Source organism: Danio rerio, chromosome 10, assembly GCF_052040795.2.
Source record: "Danio rerio strain M-AB ecotype USA chromosome 10, GRCz13ab, whole genome shotgun sequence".
Classification (NCBI taxonomy): Eukaryota; Metazoa; Chordata; class Actinopteri; order Cypriniformes; family Danionidae; genus Danio; species Danio rerio.
This window is the reverse complement of record NC_141030.1, coordinates 30,404,063-30,417,464: the sequence shown is the minus strand read 5'-3', so window position 1 is coordinate 30,417,464 and position 13,402 is coordinate 30,404,063.

Here is a 13,402-nt window from a genome sequence, read left to right as displayed (position 1 = left end):
ATGTCCAACCTTGAGGCAGATGAGCTACAGCAGCAGAAGACCACACCGGACGCCACTCCTGTCAGCTAAGAACATGAAACTGAGGCTGTAATTTGCACAGGCTCACCAAAATTGGACAATAGAAGATTGGAAAAACGTTGCCTGATCTGATGAGTCTTGATTTCTGCTGTGATATTCGGAAATAGGGTCAGAATTTTGCATTAACAACATGAAAGCCTTGTATCAGTGATTCAGGCTGGTGGTGGCGGTGTAATGGTGTATGGGATATTTTCTTGGCAAATTTTGGGCCCATTAGTAGCAACTGAGCATTGTGTCAATGCCACAGCCTATAGTAGGCTACCTGAGTATTGTTGCTGACCATGTCCATCCCTTTATGACTACAGTGTACCCATCTTCTGATGGCTACTTTAAGCTAGATAATGCACCATGTAATATCAGACTAGTTTCTTGAACATGACAATGAGTTCACTGTACTCAAATGGCCTCCACAGTCACTAAATTCCAATTCAATAGAGCAGGGGTTCCCAACAGGGGGGCCTCAGTGAGCTTTGTGGGGGGTTGCATCATATTAAAAAAAAAAACATCTTAGCAATGGAAGATTAAGAGAATGATCATGTTGCCTTAGTTCATTTTATTCCCTAGTTAAGTGGGCCTCAACCCACTGTTGATCAGTGGATCAATTGGTACCGGGCCGCACAAGAAATCATTAATTATTTCTGTTTCTGTCTGATTTATTATCGCAGTCTGAACAATCTTTTATTTTAAAAAGTCTCTTATTTAAAAAAAATGACTGTATTCACTCGCTTACATCTTGGTCACTTTAGCGGCCAAATTTAACCCACAAGCAACAAAATGAGTAAGAAACAGATGTCTTTGGAAAGTTTCTTTGCATAGGGGTAAAGGCCAGGTGAACGACCCCGCGAACTGCCAAGGAATATCCGCAACCCTTTTGTCAACAAATCAGGTGAATCTACCATGGCTGTGCAAGAAGATCAACAGATGGAGATTGCAAATGACGGCAGCCTTTCAGGGGCCGTTCGGTTATTGTGTATTTCTAGAGTTTACACAAGTTTTTTGTTTCCAATGGAGGTGCATGGCCAATTAACCCCGGGCTGCAAGTGCACCGCGAGTCACGTGACAAGAATTGACCGTTCAGCTTCAGCTGGTATGGAACATTCACATTTCGGTAAGACTAATTTTCTTAGACAAACATAGAACAACCAAACACTGCCGTGCTTTGTACTTTTCTCCATAAATAAAACTTGTATCAGAGAGTGACAGCAATGTTTTGTCAGTTTGTCATCCTCTGAGAAAATGGTTGATGGTCGCATAGCAACCTACAAACACGCCCAACCCCCCGCAGTAAAGATGTCAACCGTTGACCAGTGCATGGTGATAAAAAGGCTGAGGACCACTGCACTAATGTTAGCTGACCAAAAATGGACAAATTTGTAATCTGTCCTCATCAAAAAAAGATAGTCTCACTGATTCGCCTCGCAGCAATCCTCACACTAATTGATAGAGCATAACAAATAACAGGCAGCTATTAAATTGTAATAGCCTAAATTATTTTTTCCCCTTATAAACCAGTGTGAATACTGATTTTTGTTATTGAATTTCAAATAGGGTCAATTTAAAGGTCAAAGGCTCATATTTTTCAGTTACAAATGGCCTACTGATGTTTTGCTTTTATATTTTACATTAGGCTATTATTCATTAATTTTCTTTTCAGCTTAGTCCCTTTATTAATCTAGGGGCCGCCACAACGGAATGAACCGCCAACTTATCCAGCACATGTTTTACGCAGCGGATGCCCTTCTAGCTGCAACCCATCTCTTGGAAACAAAGGATTTGTGCATAAACTTATCTAGATATAGTAATAAACATCCCGTTTGTTTGAAAGCAACATTTGTTGTCATCATTACAGCAAACTTATATGAGCGATTATATCATTAATTGTGAAGGGGGGCCTTACAATATTTTCTGGGGAAAAAGTGGGTCTCAGGCAAAAAGGTTGGGAACCACTGCAATAGAGCACCTTTAAAATGTGGTGGAATGGGAGATCCGTATCTTGCATATGCAGCCAACAAATCTGCAGCTATCATGCTATTACATCAGTGTGGACCAAAATCTCTGAGGAATATTTTGAGTACCTTGTTAAATCTATGCCACAAAGGATTTAGGCAGTTCTGAAGGCAAAAGGAGGTCCAACCTGGTACTAGTAAGGTGTACCTAATAAAGTGGCCGGTGAGTGTATATTTAAAGTGCTGAATAACATATTCCTTATCTTAAATACATTCCAATATAGGGAATTTAAAGCATATTAATCAATAAATGCAATTAGAGAATACATGACTCTCACTGGTCCAGCATAAACAAAATATTATCGCCTACATAATTAATAACTTAATTGAATTCAAAACACTTTGACTTACTGCGTTATACTGGGTTATGTTATCAGTAGCTCTGACTGACAGATATAAAGGCAACGGTGGCAAATAACTTTACATAAAAAGTTGCGTTAATTAAATGGTGAAGGTTGTTGTTATGGACCAGTTCGCCAGTGAAGCTCTTTACACCCTTTAAATATGCACACTCTGTGACATTCAGGACCCTTCAGGAACGCAACTCAATGTTCATTGGCACCGCGGTGCATAAACAGCAGTGAATTCATCTGAATTTAAACCATAACTCGTGAATAAACATCAGGTCAGCGAGCAGTGTTTGATTTTTAAGTAGATAGTTCTACCTGTTTTTTTGTTCATGGATTCATATTGATGAAGACGCTGTTGAGCGAAGAAATTGATTTTGTTGTGCTTTGCTTCGCTGGAGTTGAGTGTAATGAAACCTTGATCATGTCTAATGCATAACCTATGGGGAGGCCATTGGAAAACTATCTACTCTTGTTTAATGTACTGTAAATGGCCATTATATAGACCATCCAATTCTACTCTATTTAACTCCAATATGAACGAGCCGTTAAATAATGTGCATAGGGCCATTTTACTAGAAATGCATCAAAAATAAACAAGACGAGGTGGCCTTGCTTGATTGAGATGTTTAAAATGCAATCAAGAATTTGAGAAAGACGTGAAATTACATAACATAGCAATTTACTATTTACTCTTTTTAACTACATGACTATTTTCATTATTTCCACTGTCATATACCAAAGTATTCTGTCTATATACACACAAAAACAAAAACAAAAACATTGAAATAATTGTGATTTTTTTTGTGACTCATCCACAACTGATATGGCCATTCCAGTACATAGTATAGTCACTTTAAGAAAACAGGTCCCACTTTATATTAAGTGTCCTTAACTACTATGTACTTACATATAAAAAATAAATACAATGTACTTACTGTGTTTATAATGTATTTGAGAACACTTGTGGTGCTTTTGAGTTGGAATAGAGGTTGGGTTATGGACAGGTTTGGTGGCATGGGTAGGTTTAAGGGTGGGTTAAGGTGTAAGGGATGGTCAACTGTGTATTTACAAATGTAATTACAAAAGTTAATTTCAGATGTAATTACATTCATGTATTTAATCAAGCATAAGTACACAGTAAATACACAGTAAGTACATTGTAACAAACTATTAACTTCTGTGTAAGTACATATTAGTTAAGGCCACAATATAAAGTGGGACCAGAAAACAAAATAGTATGGAAGGCAATTAGTGCCAAAAGTTTTTAAACAAAATGTGTACAATTTAACCTTCAACATGTTCAACGCAATGTGAGCATAGAGAGGTGTCAGTTTTAAATGTGCTATGTTATCTGTTCACAGCATAATCACTTCAAGAAAGTGCCTCCATTATGGAAGGCAAGTTGTGCCAAAAGTCTTTAATTGTAATGTGTGAATTTGAGCACCAACATGGACGGTTTGACTTTAATGCAGCAATTTTAAAGCAATTTTTTTGTCTATGTGTCAAACTAAGGCCTGCCATATTATTTTATATGGCTAGTGAGAGGTTATAATTCACTTAAAATGCAAATTAAGGTATTCTTGCTAGCAGATTAACTACAAACTCAGTGCAAACTTGGCAGCGTGAATGACATAAAGGACTCGCTTCAATTGTGTCTTCTGTGCATGTTAAAAATATTCAAACTCAAGTCAAAAATTTGCGTGAGGTGAAAAACATCCCGAAAGTAATCTAGAGCAAGTGACACTGCTTTGCTTTTGGTGTGACCCCAAAATTCTTATAAAAGTCCATGCTGCTTTATATTGTACTATATTGACTAAACTAAAAACTAAATCTCCCATAATGCATGTTTGTTTTGCGACACGCCATCACTAGACAGCAGTGTTTCCACATAAGATCTAAGCAGAATTTGTTTATGTTTATGACTGGTGTCTGATGATTGTTATTTATTTTGATGAAATGATGTGGGTCACTTAACCTAATGAAAAGGATTCATGCTAAAATCACATGTATTTTATATTTATGTAAATACATGTATTTACTTGATACTTTCTTATAATTTAATAATTCAATTAAATTTGTGTTTATTTCTATAGCACTCTCACAATGTAGATTGTGTCAAAGCAGCTTAACATAGAAGTTCTAGTACATTGAAACTGTGTATGTCAGGTATTCAGAGTTAAAGTTTAGCTTAGCTCAGTTCAGTTTGGTTTAAATTTCACTGCTGCAAATCCATCAATGCACAGCTCCATAAGTACTAAACCAAGCAAAGCAGTGGCGAAGAACAAAACTTCACCAATTGACGAAAGTGAAGAAGAAAAAAACCTTGAGAGAAACCAGGCTCAGTTGGGCACCACCATTTCTCCTTTGACCAAACTTCTTAAATAAAGAGACAATTATTTAACAATGTGCTAAGCGAGGGTGGTAGTAAAGTACAGTTTTCCACAAAATAAAGCCTGACAGCGAAGCATGTTTATTTGTAATAATTTGAACATGTTTATTTATAATATACCTGTTTGTGTAAAAGTGTTACATTTTTAGGAAATTCCTTTAGTATTAGTAAACACGCAAAGTTTGACCGTGTCAAGGTGGCAATATTGAATGTCTTTCTTTAGTATGCTGAGACATTCCCAGGTGTTTGTACATGTGAATCCCAGCATCCCAATGCAAATACAGTCTTAAAGAGACAGTTCACCTAAAAGTTTAAATTCTGGCATCATTTCCTCTCTTTTCATTTGTTGCAAACCTGTTTGAGTTTCTTTCTTCTGCTGAACACAAAAGAAGATATTTTGAAGAAAGTTGAAAACCAGTAACCATTGACTTTCATAGTATTTTTTTTCCTACTATGGAAGTTTATGGTTACAGCTTTCTTCAAAGTATTTTTTTTGTGTTCAACAGAAGAAAAAAACTCATAAATGTTTGAAACCACTTGAGAGAGAGAGCATTTTCATTTTTGGGTGAACTATATCCCTTAATGAACTTTGGGTGAATTATCCCAAAAATGAAAATTCCTTCATCATTTAGTTTCTCCTCATTTATTCCAGACCTGTTTGAGTTACTTTATTCTGTTGAACACAAAAGAAGATATTTAGAAGACAGTTAAAAACGGTAACCGTTGACTTTTGTAGTATTTCTTTTTCCTACTATGGAAGTGGATGGTTACAGCATTCATCAAAGTATATTTTTTGTGTTCAACAGAATAAACTCATAAATTGGTAACACATTATTTTGATGGTCCATTTGTGTATTAGTAGATTGTCTGCTTAATATCTGTTGATACTGCTCCTTCAACTGACATTTAACTGACTATAAGAAACTTTGCAAGTACATGTCAACTTACACTAACCCTAACCCCAACCCATCAGTCTACTTATAATCTAATGAGAATTAGTTGGCATGTAGATGTAATGTAACTTAAATTCAACAAATGAACCAATAAAATAAAGTGTGACCCATAAATGTTTGAAACCACCTGAGAGAGAGTACATTTACATTTTTGGGTGAACTATCTCGTAATGAACTTTGGGTGAATTATCCAAAAAATAAAAATTCTGGCATCATTTACTCTCCCTTCATTTGTTTCAAACCTATTTGAGTTTCTTTCTTTTTTACACAAAAGAAGATAGTTTGAAGAGAGTAAAAAACGGTAACCATTGACTTCTGTAGTATTTGTTTTTCTGGTCACACTTTACAATAAGGTTCATTAGTTAATGTTTATTAATGCATTTACTAACATGAACAAACAATGAACAATACATTTACTACAGTATTTGTTCATGTTAGTTAACGTTAGTTAGTGAAAATACAGTAGGTTATTGTTAGTTCATGTTAACTCATGGTGCATTAACTAATGTTAACAAGCATGGTCTTGGATGTTAATAATGCATTAGTAAATGTTCAATTATGATTAATAAATGCTGTACATGTGTTATTCATGATTAGTTCATGTTAGTAAACGCATTAACTAATGAACCTTATTGTAAAGTGTCTAAAGTCTATGGTTACAGCTTTCTTCAAAGTATCAAATAGTATTTATTTAACAGAATAAAGAAACTCATAAATGTTTAAAACCAGAGAGAGAGAGAGAGAGAGAGAGAGAGAGAGAGAGAGAGAGAGAGAGTACATTGTAATTTTTGGGTGAACTATCCCTTAATAACCACTGAAAATTTCATTTCATTTCATTTGTTTTAAACCTGTTTAAGTTTCTTTCTTCTGTTGAACACAAAAGAAGAAAGAGAGAATTTTGATTTTATTGCCATTTCAGTTTCTCTGGCTATGTCATGACAAAAAACAAAAAAACAAAAAACAGATCAAGTTTACCACATTTCATAATTGCCACTTTTCTAGAATTATAAAAACTTTCTAACAATTAAAAGTCATCAACCGCAATAAATAATACACAAGGTCAAACAAACAAATAATACTACAAATAATAATAATATTTATCAAATAAAATACTAAAACAGTTTAAGGTTTACTCTTAGTACACACACAGAGCAACAGGAGGGGCAGCCCAAGGAGACTGTATACTCCGGAAAAATACCTTTGGTCAGGGTGCCTTTTCAGTTACAGCTGCACAGGAGTGGAATTCTGTCCCCGGCAGCATCAGAGATATAACCTCCTTTAATATATTCAAAAAACATTTAAAAATCTGGTTTATAGAGAATCAGACGTGTTATCATTCCTATTAGAATGAACCTAGCATGTTTCCTTTTGTGCCTACCATCTTAATGATTTGTTGTTTAAATGTGTTTCAACTATTTTTCTCTATTACAAAATGTTGGTGTTTTAGTTTAATTTGTAAATATTTATTTTTTATTAACATCCACATAACCATGTCTATTTTACAACTTTTGAACTATGTTTGATTGATTGTATAATTCTTGTATTGTTTTGTTTTTTAGGTTGTTCAGGGACAACAGATGAAAAATAGCCGTCTAGCTAATTCTGGTGCATTTGCAGAAATGCTAATTAATGTCCCATGTCACAGCCAAATAAACAAATAAATAAAGATAGAAATTATACAATTTTATAAGGATTCCTATTTAAAAATATTTCATTAAAAGTTTCTCCAGATAAAAATTGTTGTCTGATAACATTAAAAAATAGGGCATACCACAAGAATATATATTAACAGTTTGGTTTCTGTTGCAGTATTGACATTTTGGGGGTTCTTTTCCTTTGAGTAAATGTTCCAAGTGCGAGTCTCTTGTGTCCAATGCGGCATCTTTTGTGAAAAATCTCATCTTGTCTTACGTTAAAAAGTAAATAAAATTTTCTTCCTATTTCTGGCTGAATTTCAAAAAGTTTATTTTCTTAGCACTGATCCCATTCTGTTTGCCATTTGTTAAGAACAATTATCATTTTCATCCGCTTATCCGGGGCCGGGTCGCGGGGCAGCATTCTTAGGAGAGAACCCCAGACTTCCCTCTCCCCAGACACTTCTTCCAGCTCCTCCAGGGGGATCCAGAGGCGTTCCCAGGCCAGCCAAGAGGCATGATCCCTCCAGCGTTTCCTGGGTCTTCCCCGAGTCCTCCTCCCGGTGGGATATAGCTTTTTATTAGTGGCTTCAAATCCGAAGGAGGAATTTTGCACTGCTTTAGTTTTCCTGTTAGGGCTGTTTTGGCAGTTTTGTCGCCTTGTTCATATCCAAATAGTCCAGCATGTCCTGGCATCCAGTAGAAAACTATATTATAAAATGTTCTCTGTAGTTCATTCACTTTGATAAAAATGTCAATAATAATGGGATGCTCCCGTTTAAAAGACTTCAATGCTTGTACACAAGATTGAGTAAGAAAAATATGTTCTTCAGCATTTTCAATGTGTTCCAGAGCTAAAAATAAAGCCTTTTGCTTAAGCCAGGGGTATCAAACTCAGATCCTGGAAGGCCGCAGGCCTGCACAGTTTAGCTACAACCCTGCTTCAACACACTAACATGGAGGTTTAAAATAACCCTGAAGGACTCAATTAGTTTGATCAGGTGTGTTCGATTAGGGTTAAAGCTAAACTGTGCAGAGCTGCGGCCCTCCAGGAACTGAGTTTGACACCCGTGGTTTAAGCTGTAAAAATTTAGCTTTGATCTGGATCACAAATGCCGTAGTGTAATTGACACTACTGCTGCAGAAACATGACTGTCCTTTTTGATCCATCTGTGTATATAGGTTTATGAGTAGGATCCACATTTCTTATGTCATCATCTTCTTCACAAAAGAAGATATTTTGAAAGAAAGTTGAAAACCAGTAACCACTGACTTCCATAGTGTTTACTTTTCCTAATTATTCCTCTTGTGTTCAACAAAATAAAGAAACTCAAAAATGTTTGAAACCACTTAAGGGACATTACATTATACATTTTTGGGTGAACTATCCCTTTAAATACGACAATTCAATGTACATGGCCTTGCACATGTTGACATGATCAAAATTTGCACATATAGTTAATAATTGTTGGCCTCAATCTCCTTCCGTGCTCTATAAGCTCCTTGGGTAAATCTGGGATGGTTACATCACCGCTGCCCAGGCTAAGGCCATCAAGTCCTGAGTTAATATTTCATAACCTGACATGAATTATGAATGAACTGGGCTCTCGTTCCCAATAAACCCAGTGAGACAGTGAGATTATGTGCCTCTGGGAAACAAAGTGCTAAAGACTTTGCATTCATTAACAGTCTTATCATTAAAATAGCATAACATGTGGTGGCGAGGAAGTGGCATCTCCTGGTTTGTATCCAGATGGTGCCTGAACAAGAAGCACGCACACACTGACTGATATGGAAGAGCGATGGGGGACGGAGAGATGTGTAGATACTGAAGAAAGGAAATGAGATGGAGAAGTGAAGTTATGATGGACAGCTCCGTGCTGATCTGCCGTTTTAAAATCTGATTCTGTGAGCAGCACTCAGGAAATTGTGCTTCGTGCTGCTCCAGTAAATGAAAATAATGAATGGAGCAGAACCAGACACGGGCCCCTGCTTTGTGCAGTCATGCGTGGCCACTCTAAAGGGTCTAAAGGTTTATTATGAGCTCAATGTGGTTTTGTCTTCTGCCACTTTAAATGCTTGAGCTTTTTTAAAAGTCAGATTTTGATTGGATGACAGTTCTTTTAGTTCATCAGCTCTGACTCTAACAATTTTGAGTTTACAGCACACTATTTCACATTATAAACTATGGCTGCACGATATTGGAAAAATCTAACATTGCAATATTTTTGATTTTGAGATATATATTGCAAGATGAAAAGAATTTTACTAGATTGGTTGGATAACTAGTTGCAAAAGTTGATTGGGATGATTCTGTCCGGGAGTGTATATGCATAAAACATAAAAAACAATCCACAAGCATTGATAAAGTCAATAAAGAAACAGATACAAATTAAATAAACAGCTTATTATTGTTTTCCGAGGAGTTGAACTGTCTTCAGGTATACAGTAATTGAATAATCAAATGTAAAATAATACTACATAGTCTTCATTTTATAAACAATTCACTAAAATTGATAGTTTTATAATTTGACCAAGTTACAAACAGTACAATTTCTTAAGTTTAACAGTACAATTTCTTAAGATAAGTTTAAAACCCTCACACAGTCACAGGCCTCAAAAAACACTTGCGAAATGATCTATTATAATCCAGAATCAACATTGCACATACTTGCAATGTGTCTACTGCGAATGATCACATTGCGATATCAATGCTGAAACAATATATTGTGCAGCTCTATTATGAACTCACAACTGCGTTAACATTTATGCAGTTTAAAATTTCTCCTAAAATTCTGAGAGATAAATTTTGAAAAAGTTCTGAATTGAGAGATGTAAGCTCTACAAACAAATGTCAGGAAGACAAAAATTTTGAACTATGATATAAACTTAGAATTCAGACCTTTTTTTGTCATTTACAGTATACATCTCATATACAGTGGGAGAAATAAGTATTTAACATGTCATGAACACGTTGAATCTATCAAATCTGATCTTTAATTTGTAGTTTATATTGGATTCAGGTCAGGTGATTGGCTGGGCCATTCTACAACTTGATTTTTTTCTCTTAAAGTATTTGAGAGTATCCTTGGCTGTGTTTTGGATCATTGTCTTGGGGAAATGCCCACTTTGGTTTTATCTTTATCATCCTGCTAATGTAGATGTTCTACTAAAGCAGCTAATATTAATATACAATGATCAAGGGAAGAGGGTTACTGAATAACGTCTGAGGAATTTTAGCTGCTGTCTGGACTTCTACTGCCTTTACACCTCCCTTTCTTCATGTGTTTAATACTTTTTCCTGTCTCATTTAATTTGTAAAGTAATTAGATTTATTTGCAAATACGGATTTCTTTGGTTGTTATCAACATCTGGTGGAAATTTCATGTCAAGAGCACCTTTAGAAATCTGTTTTCTGAGAAAAATGGTGACGTTGAATACTTATTTCCCCTATTGAATATGACATTTCCCCCCCCAAAAAGTTTCCAGTTTATGTCTCACAACTTAAAATTATATGAACACAATTGCAAGTTAGCATCTTACAATTTGGACTCTTAGTATTAGCACTTAGTATTAGAGGTAGTATTTTAATAAGAGATAGAACTGTGAGATGCAAACTAAGCATTCTCACCAAAAAGAAAAAAAAAAGAAAAAGAAAAACTACGAGATTTAAGACATAAACTTGACTTTAATTTCAGAAGTGTGAATTTCTCACAATATACCCTTTTTCAGTGTTGCCAACTTAGCAACTTTGTCACTAGATTTTGCAACTTTTCAGACCCCTTAGCGACAAATAATCAAAAAAGCGACTATCGACAAATCTAGTGACTTTTTTGTGTGTTACTGGATATTTTTTAGACTGTCATTTGTCCATACTGTACCGTCCCTACTCTTCTCAAGGAGCTGTGGGTGATGCTGCTGGCCCCTCCCCCACCTCAGAGCACTGACAGGTGGCCCAGTCCTCCTACAGCAGTCTCTCCCACCTGCAGCCCGAGAGCAGATCACCCCTCTGCGCATCTACAGCAAATGATTTAGCACCGGCAGTGTTAAGGTATTTCCCTTGTACAGTCAAACCGATCTGCTTTTCCTTTATTTTAACAATTTAATTTGACCGTTTTTCTTTTCTTGTTCACAATTACAGATATTTTAGTGACTATTTCAGAACTTGTCTGAGATTATAACGTCTGAGAGATTACTGTAAATTCACTACACATGATAATGATATGCTGTTTTCAAACAGCAATTAATTTAGTTAAATTGACGTGCATAAATAAAACTTAGTGAAAATATAAATACCCGTTTATTGACCATAGGCTGTTAAACAAACAAATGGTAGAACATGATGACGTCAGTAATATGCTAACGTATAATGTATAACGTAATCTAGCAACTTTTACTGACTTTTTAGGCAGAGCTCAGTGCCTTTTCATAGAAAATAGTTGCCAATAGTGCCCTTTTCACAAAATAGTGATGAAGCATTTCAAAGGTCATTACCAATTTAAATCTTCGAAATGTTTCAAATATGTTGAGTTTTTTTTTATTTTTTTTTATTAATGTACATTTATAAAGCTATACTTTGTGTAACGGAGGCCAGCTAGCGAAGTTCTATGCAGTAAAACCTCAGTCCTCTGACCTCTAAAGGTGCTCCAGCAACAGACCTTAGAGGGCATGGTCTTTAGCCTCCTTGTTAGACCACCCCACTCCCATGCAAATAATCACCGGTTCGTTCCCAGCTCAGTGTGGGTTGGGTGCAGTAGGACCGGTGGCTTACATGTGAGGGCTCGTCCCGGGATGGGAGTGAGGTTTAGGGGGGTGAGTGTAACAGAGGGCAGTGCTATAGTATAAATGCAAAACTCACTCCTCTGACCTCTAATGGTGCTCTAGCGACAGACGTTAGAGGTCTTAAGCCTCCTTGTTAGAGCAACCGACTTCCATGCAAGGAATCGCCGGTTTGATCTCAGCTCAGTGCGGGTTGGGTGCAGTAGGATGGTGGGTTACATTTGTATTCTATAATTTTTGCTATCCAATTACATAGTTATTAAATAGTTAATGCTTTAGCAAAGTGTTTTTAATTTAGCATCTATTGGTGGGACAGTAAATTTGACATTGTTCTCTCTTCTGGCTGCAAGTTGTCAATCTAAAACACTTTTTAATTTATTTCTTTTGAAAGTCGTAAAAAATATTGTGGATTTATATATATATATATATATATATATATATATATATATATATATATATATATATATATATATATATACACACACACACACACACACACACACACACACACACACACACACACATATATATATACACACACACATTTTTTTTTTGTGGTACTCTCCCATTCTCTACTCTCATCCAACTATGATGACTTACACTTCGGAGAAATCCAGAAATGTGAACAGGGTCTACTATGAATTTATATCTTGCATGGGAAAGGTACAGTTTGGTGAGCACTGATTTCTTATAGGATTTATATGCTGTCTGAAATATCAAGCTCTATTATTGCTTCTTGCATAACACTGTCACACTCATCGTTACTAGAAAGTATAGTTGCAGGTCTGTGTTTATATTTACAGTACAGCAGTGTGCTGGAGCTGATCTGAGCGTAAAGTTGCCATCTGTTTAGCTGTATGTGTGCACTGATGCTGACGAGAGTGCAGAAGAAAAGCAGCCTCTACCATCACTGGCAGCCATTAATGTCAGGGAGGACGTGACACTTTAAAAACCCAGTACAAGTCGTTTTTTTCTGCTTATAAATGTGTTTATGTATCCACACTTCAGATTCAGATATTTAATGTCTAGCCCAAGGAAATGCATACAGTCATACTTTATTCCATAAACGCATCAAGTCAGGTCATCAGGAGAATCTGGAAGCTTATGGCTTCTGTCAAGAGAGCAGGTTAAAAATGCATGCAAGCTCTGTATAAAAGAAAAATCAAACCTTGTGTTGTTTGTTTTATGCATTTTTTAAAAGCTTGGCAATGCA